The 6905-nt window shown below is 45.4% G+C and overlaps 2 non-coding genes across 2 annotated transcripts; both read right to left on the bottom strand.

Moving 5' to 3' along the window:
- Positions 1-3236: 3236 nt before the first annotated feature.
- trnal-uaa (transfer RNA leucine (anticodon UAA)) lies at positions 3237-3352 on the bottom strand. The gene is made up of 2 exons: positions 3315-3352; positions 3237-3282 (listed from the first exon to the last, which is right to left on the bottom strand). It is a non-coding gene; the product is annotated as a tRNA-Leu (tRNA).
- A 1273-nt stretch (positions 3353-4625) lies between these two features.
- Positions 4626-4739, bottom strand: trnal-caa (transfer RNA leucine (anticodon CAA)). Its single transcript has 2 exons — positions 4702-4739; positions 4626-4671 (listed from the first exon to the last, which is right to left on the bottom strand). It is a non-coding gene; the product is annotated as a tRNA-Leu (tRNA).
- Positions 4740-6905: the final 2166 nt, after the last annotated feature.

The raw sequence follows: 6905 nt of genomic DNA, 5'->3' as shown, positions 1-6905 counted from the left end.
AACTTTGCGTCACCCACTTCACATCCAAAACAAATGGTTGTGTTTGAGAACAGATTGAATGCCTGAGTTGAGAACAGAGTTATTTACACACAAACACATCTTGGAAATCAGAAATAAAAACGAGCTTGTTACAGTTTTCTCAGGTTAGGCAGCATCTGTGGAAAGAGAAGAGGTGTTAAAATTACAGATCAGAACTCGTTAGACGCGTATCAGCAGAAATTTGGGAGGGAGGTTGTAATGGTGAATGACAACGCTGGGAAGAATCGCTGTGTTCACATGTAGGGAAGTGAGGATTTGGACGTTTATAGATGGACTGAATGTGACATCCCTGGCTGGAACACAGGAGGTTCTGTTGTAACGGGGAACGCAGCTTTACTGTTGTTGTTTAAGGTGGCGGAGAGAAAGGGATTCCACGGGTAAAGAAAGAAAAATAAGATGGAAAAAGGGGGCTATGACGGGCACAGGAGCGTCTGATACAGGGGGTACTGTGCAACATGACGTGATTGCTGTAGGTATTCGAATGATATGAATATTGCGGAATCCTACATATTTGTACCGAATTCTTCCGAGAAGTTAGCGAGGAGGAAAACATGATGGAGGAACGGGAGGCCTTCGTGATCAGGGCAAAGTCCTCGGTAGTAGCCACTGTTGCTAAAGCGCCCCAAATCTCACACAACCGCGGGTGTTGCAGGATATCGTGAAAAATCTGTGGGCCGCGGTAATTCGGATGATATCGTTTGCTGCTACACAAAGGGCCGATAGGAAGCCCGACACACGGGTGCGATGTTACTGAGCAGGACCCCTATACCAGGGAAGTGACCGACATTTTCTGTACAAATGTGGAGAAGCGGGGGTGTGAAGGACAGGAAAACCTTCAGAAAACAATTCAGCGGTTAATCAAACAGCGACGAAAAGAGATCAAGCTGCGGAGGGACCCAGTAAAGGAACAGGCTGACGTCATGGAGACGATTAGAGTATCAAAGGAAACAGTACTAAAGTACAAAACACTCTTCCTGAAGGGCTAGTGAGACTATACTCTGGTGTATCTCTACGGACTGAAGGTGTTTATGCTGGAGCCACAGTGGATGCAGGTTCTCAAATTACTTTGCTTTGTAGATCCTGTTCCGACCGGTATCGGGCGCACTTACCATTGACGTCACTCTCTGCCCCGAGATTCCGGGGCTTAGTACTGATGAGTATCCATACAATGGTTACGTCTTGTTGAAGCTGGAGTTTACGGAGCAGATGTTGGAGTAACTGAGATTATTGACACACTAGTCTTGCTCTACCCGGATCCGATTGAGAAGGATGGAGCTTCTATTCTTGTAGGAACAAATACTGCCGATGTGATAATGCTCCTGAGAGCACGCGAGGAGAGAAATTGAAAGAAGTTTTTGGACCCCTTGTCCATTCACACTGTGTACAGAGCTGCTTTTGAGAAGGTGCCAGCTCCTGCTAAGTAGGATGATGAACGGATAGGAGGAACTGTGAGGTACACCCAGTCTGAACCTATTATCTTTTGTACTGGATGCAGATAGAGTAACAGGAATCCCTGCATTTGCCGGAATGCTCGAGGAATAGAAAAGGGGATTAACTGAGGAAACGTTGGAAGGCGAAGAAACATTTTCTACTGAGGGTTCTGATTTTGATTTCTCCAATAGTAGCTGCCACACTATTAGAGCAACGGAGAACACGCCTTTCTGAGAAAAGTCTCGCTGGTTGCTTAGAGCGGAGTTTGAAGATGGGTTTCAGCATCTGCTGAAATTGCAGGAAGCTAGGTTTATTCCTGGACCAGGTGGACCCAAGCCGCCGGAAGACACGAGTGATAGACATAGGGAGACAACCTCCAGTAGACAGGAAGGGTCAAATAGGGACATCAGTAGGGTAAACACTCAATCTTCCCGATCACCGTGAGTAGAGAAACACTCAATCTTCTGAATTGTCGTGCGTAGAGGACCAGAGCCATCAAATACTCCAGCTATCAGTCTTTCCATCCTGAATTATTCTCTAAACTACCTTTGCCATGTCTCCAATGCTAGCCCATCCTTTCAGTGTGTTCTATGTGCCACTTTTTTGCCCATTCTCCTAATCTGTCCAAGTTCTTCTGTAGCTTCTCTACGTCCTGCAGATCTCCTGCATCTCCACCTGTCTTCATCTAGTCCACAAACCTGCCCGTAAGATCATCAATTCCAACATCCAAATCATAAAGATATAAAGTAAAAGTATCCATCCATCAATTGCATTGCATCCTGCTGTACTAGTTTATATTGTGCTACCTCAATTGCAATTTCCTTTTTGTTTAATCTGATATGCTTATCTTGTCCAGATTTTATTTTTATAACTTTTGAAATCATTTTTGCTATCTGTATTAAACGTTGCAGCTTTATGTGAATAATTTCAAATCGTTCATATTCGATCCTTCGTCAATGTGTTATTCATCTGGTTGTTTTGAGAAGGAGTTTATATCTAAAGAAATTCTAGTGGGCTTCGTAGTCGCCCTGGATTATTGCGTAAAACAACAATCAATGTTGCTACTATCATTATTATTTCGCTTGAGTTTGCACAGTTTGTTGTGTTATACACATTGTGTGTTTTGACCGTCCTGTTACCACGGTCCGTCAATGATTTCATTGTGTTTGTTGGATGCCCGCGGGAAAGTGAATTTCATTTTTGTATATAGTGATATATGTATATAGATCTGCTGTGTTGCAAAATGTACTTTCTCCTTTTAACTTTGAACCAGTTGGGCCGAAGGCTATTTTCCGCGCTGTATGTCTTAAAACATATGCTTTGCAAAAAAAAGGAAGAGTGGCCTATTAAACCACTGAAAGAGAATATAATCCAGTCCAGAATGATCAATCCGATACTCCCAAGTCCAGAGTGGTGTTAAACGCACGATGCTGAGCTCGGCGGCAGATGTACAGGTAAGAACGACGATGTAAAATGCCTTTTCAGTATAGCGACCGACAACGTGTCTGAATGGCACCAACGTAGTTCTTCCTACCCGACAGCCATGGTTGAGAAGGTGACACAGACACTCTTCACAGATTGCTCTTTCTCTTCAAACTCGGCAGCCTAAATCCGATGTGATGTGACCCGTTGTACTGCTCTCTGCTGTGACTAAAACAAAACCTTTATCTTTCTTGCGTTTTTCTCATCCTCCCAACCCATGCTTTGATCGCTAAAATAAAATTAGTGATTACATTATCAAAACACCAAGTGTAAAAGACAACAGTTGTCAGGAGTAGGATTCGAACCCACGTCTCCGGGTGGAGACCAGAACACTCGCGTCTATTATGAAACGACTTTCTCGGCTTAAGTCTGGCGCCTTAGACCACTCGGCCACCCTGACAACTCTCTTCAAACCCACATGAACAGCTGTGTTTTACATAATAGAGTGAATGACTACTTTGGTAAGAGAGTATACATACACAACACACACTATATCGTGGGATTTGAAATGAAAATGGGCGTGATGCCTTTTCTCAGGTTTTCCAGCATGTGAGAATTTAAAGCTCACAGCACCACAGCACTGAAACTGGTAATGCACACAGTTTAGGTCATCTGTCACCAAAAGGATGACGAGGCTTTGGAGAGTGTACAGAAGAGATTTAACAAGATGATACCTGATTTAGACGTTTTTTTGCGATGACGAGAGTTTGTACAAACTTTGGTTGTTTTTTTTCTCTGGAGCAGCAAGACTGAGTGTGAATCTGATAGACGTCTCTTAGATTTTGGGAGGCATAGATGAAGGTAGAGCACACAGAAGCTCTCTCCATCCCAGAGGTGACATGCCTTATATCATAGGGCATACATTTCAACTAAGAGGGGATTGTTTTGAAGAAGATGTGACAACACCCTATCACTCAATGTCGGCAAGACCAAGGACAGATTGTGGTCTTGAGGAGAGGGAAAACCACAGGTCCTTGAGCCAGTTTTCGTTGGAGGAAGTAATTTTAAATTGGTAGGTATTACTATATCCTCTACTTTCTTACGGAACTGCGGGGATTCACCATGGCCTCAAAAACCTTGATGAACTTCTGCAGATGTGTAGTAGAGAATAGATTGTCTACCTGCATCACGACCTCGTACGGAAATAGCAATACATTTGAAGGAAAATCTTCAAAAGTTTAGCGGATTGGCCCAGTCCATCACGGGTAAAGCACTACAAAACATTCAGCACATCTGCATAACGCTGTCATCGGAAAACTGCATCCACCGCCAGAGGTTCTCACCAACCAGGAAATTTTCTTTTTACGCTGCTGCCATTAGGTAGAAGGTAAAAGAGCCTCCGGACTCGCACCGACAGGTGCAAGAACAGTTTACACTCACGTCCCCATCCATTGAATATTCCGACAGCCAATGATTTCACTTTAAACACTATTCTATATTGATTAGATGAGTAGAAAAGAGTACACAGTCGACGTTACGGGCCGAGATCCTTCTCCATGGAATTGTTTCTGAATAAATCGCTCACCCAGAAATCGGTGTGCGATGATCTGTTGTACTGTGATGAGCAGGGTCAAAAGCCACAATCTATTCTACCGTTTTCCTAATCCACACTAAGAACCTACGTTTTGTTGCAGAAATAACATCACCTGGATTGAATGTTTAACAACAAAAGATGTCAGGAGTGGGATTCGAACCCACGACCCCAGCTGGAGACCAGAACACTCGCGTTTGTCGGAAGGATTTTCATACCTTGAGTCTGGCGCCTTAGACCACTCGGCCACCCTGACTACTGTTGTGTTTGGGAACGGAATGAATGCCTGATTTGAAGGCAAAGTTATTTACGCACAAACACACATATCATCCCGCTAATCGGAAATGAACGCGAGCTTGTTACAGTTTCGCAGGTTAGGCAGCTTCTTTGGGAAGTGAAGCAAAATAATTACAGATCGAAGACTCGTGAGACGCGTCTCAGCAAGAATTTGGGAAGGAGGTTTGCTGGGATGAATGAGAACGCTTGGAAGACTCATTATTTTTACATGTAGTGAAGCGGGGAAGAAACGTTAATAGACCGTATTGAATCTGAAAACATTGAGTGCGAGTTGATCATGACAACGTCAACAGAAACTGAACACAGTTCAATTATATCTCGCAACGCTGCTTTACAGATGGATGTTAGTAACTGAACTATAAAGCTCAATAGTCTGATGACTGTGGAAGAAAGTGAAGCTGCGATTAAGTTCACAAGAACATAAGATATCGTGCAGAAAGGCCATTCGGTCCGCTGTGTCTGTTCATCATCCTATCATGGATGAGTTATTACAGTCAGAATGTTGTTCAGGCTTGTAGGTCAATGTTTACTCTGATGGAGAGGAGACAGAAGCAGGGCGTTTTGCACTGTAGAGCAGCGGCCTTTCTGAAAGATGAGACGCTTAAGAGAACGTATTTCGCTCGGGTTTGCTAATCCTGAGATAAATGCACAGAAGACATTAAAGTAAGGCAGGGACAAGGGGGCGGCCATCGCCGGAGTGGAATGCTCCTCGCGGGATGTGGAAAGGCGGGGAGACTTCCATGGTTCCTGATGACAACAGCTGCGAGAAGTACACAGAGCTGCAGCTGGTAACAGTCTGCAAGGTGCAGATTCTATGAGGTGTTTGAGTTGAATCTGGATGAACCCCGGTTCACTGGGGGCCGCAGGCGGGATGGACTAGGACATATAAAGTGGTAGATACGGTCAGGGTGCAGGACACAGGAAACTGGGTGACAGTCAGGAAGGGGAAAGGGTTTAGAGAGCCAGTGCAGACTATCCCTATGATCATCACCCTCACCAACACCTGGTTGCCGTTTGTGGTTGGATGATCTAGCAGGGGAAAGCCACAGAGGTCGGATGTCTGGCACTGTGTCTGGTTCTATGCCTCAGAAGGGAAGGGGAAGAACAGATTCCTGGATGTTATGTTGCTTCCCGGGTACCAGTGCAGTCGGAGCAGAGTGGTGGCAGAGGGAAACTGATTAGGTCTGGAATCCAAAAAGAAGCGTAGAGCTTTGAGACCTTCCTGACCATGGATGTCCAGTCCTTATATACTTCCATCCCCCATCAGGAAGGTCTCAATGCTCTACGCTTCTTTTTGGATTCCGTCTAGCGGAATTAGTCCTTACTCTTAATAATTTCTCCTTTGGCTCCCCCCACTTCCTCCAAACTAAAGGTGTAGCTATGGGCACCCGTATGGGTCCTAGCTATGCCTGCCTTTTTGTTGGGTTTGTGGAACAATCTATGTTCCGTGCCTATTCTTGTATCTGTCCCCCACTTTTCCTTCGCTACATCGACGACTGCATTGGCGCTGCTTCCTGCACGCATGCTGAGCTCGTTGACTTTATTAACTTTGCCTCCAACTTTCACCCTGCCCTCAAGTTTACATGGTCCATTTCCGACACCTCCCTCCCCTTTCTAGATCTTTCATCTCTGTCTCTGGAGACAGCTTATCCACTGATGTCTACTGTAAGCCTACTGACTCTCACAGCTATCTGGACTATTCCTCTTCTCACCCTGTCTCTTGCAAAAACGCCATCCCCTTCTCGCAATTCCTCCGTCTCCGCCGCATCTGCTCTTAGGATGAGGCTTTTCATTCTAGGACGAGGGAGATGTCTTCCTTTTTTAAAGAAAGGGGCTTCCCTTCCTCCACTATCAACTATGCTCTTAAATGCATCTTCACCATTTCACGTACATCTGCTCTCACTCCATCCTCCCGCTACCCCACTAGGAATAGGGTTCCCCTGGTCCTCACCTACCACCCCACCAGCCTCCGGGTCCAACATATTATTCTCTGTAACTTCCGCCACCTCCAACGGGATCCTACCACTAAGCACATCTTTCCCTCCCCCCCCCCTCTCTCTGCATTCCGCAGCGATCGCTCCCTACGCAACTCCCTTGTCTATTCGTCCCTCCCATTCCTCCCCAC

This window comes from Mobula birostris, chromosome 13 (genome assembly GCF_030028105.1).
Source record: "Mobula birostris isolate sMobBir1 chromosome 13, sMobBir1.hap1, whole genome shotgun sequence".
Classification (NCBI taxonomy): Eukaryota; Metazoa; Chordata; class Chondrichthyes; order Myliobatiformes; family Myliobatidae; genus Mobula; species Mobula birostris.
Note: the sequence above shows the minus strand (reverse complement) of the source record. Positions and strands in the feature narration are given on the sequence as shown.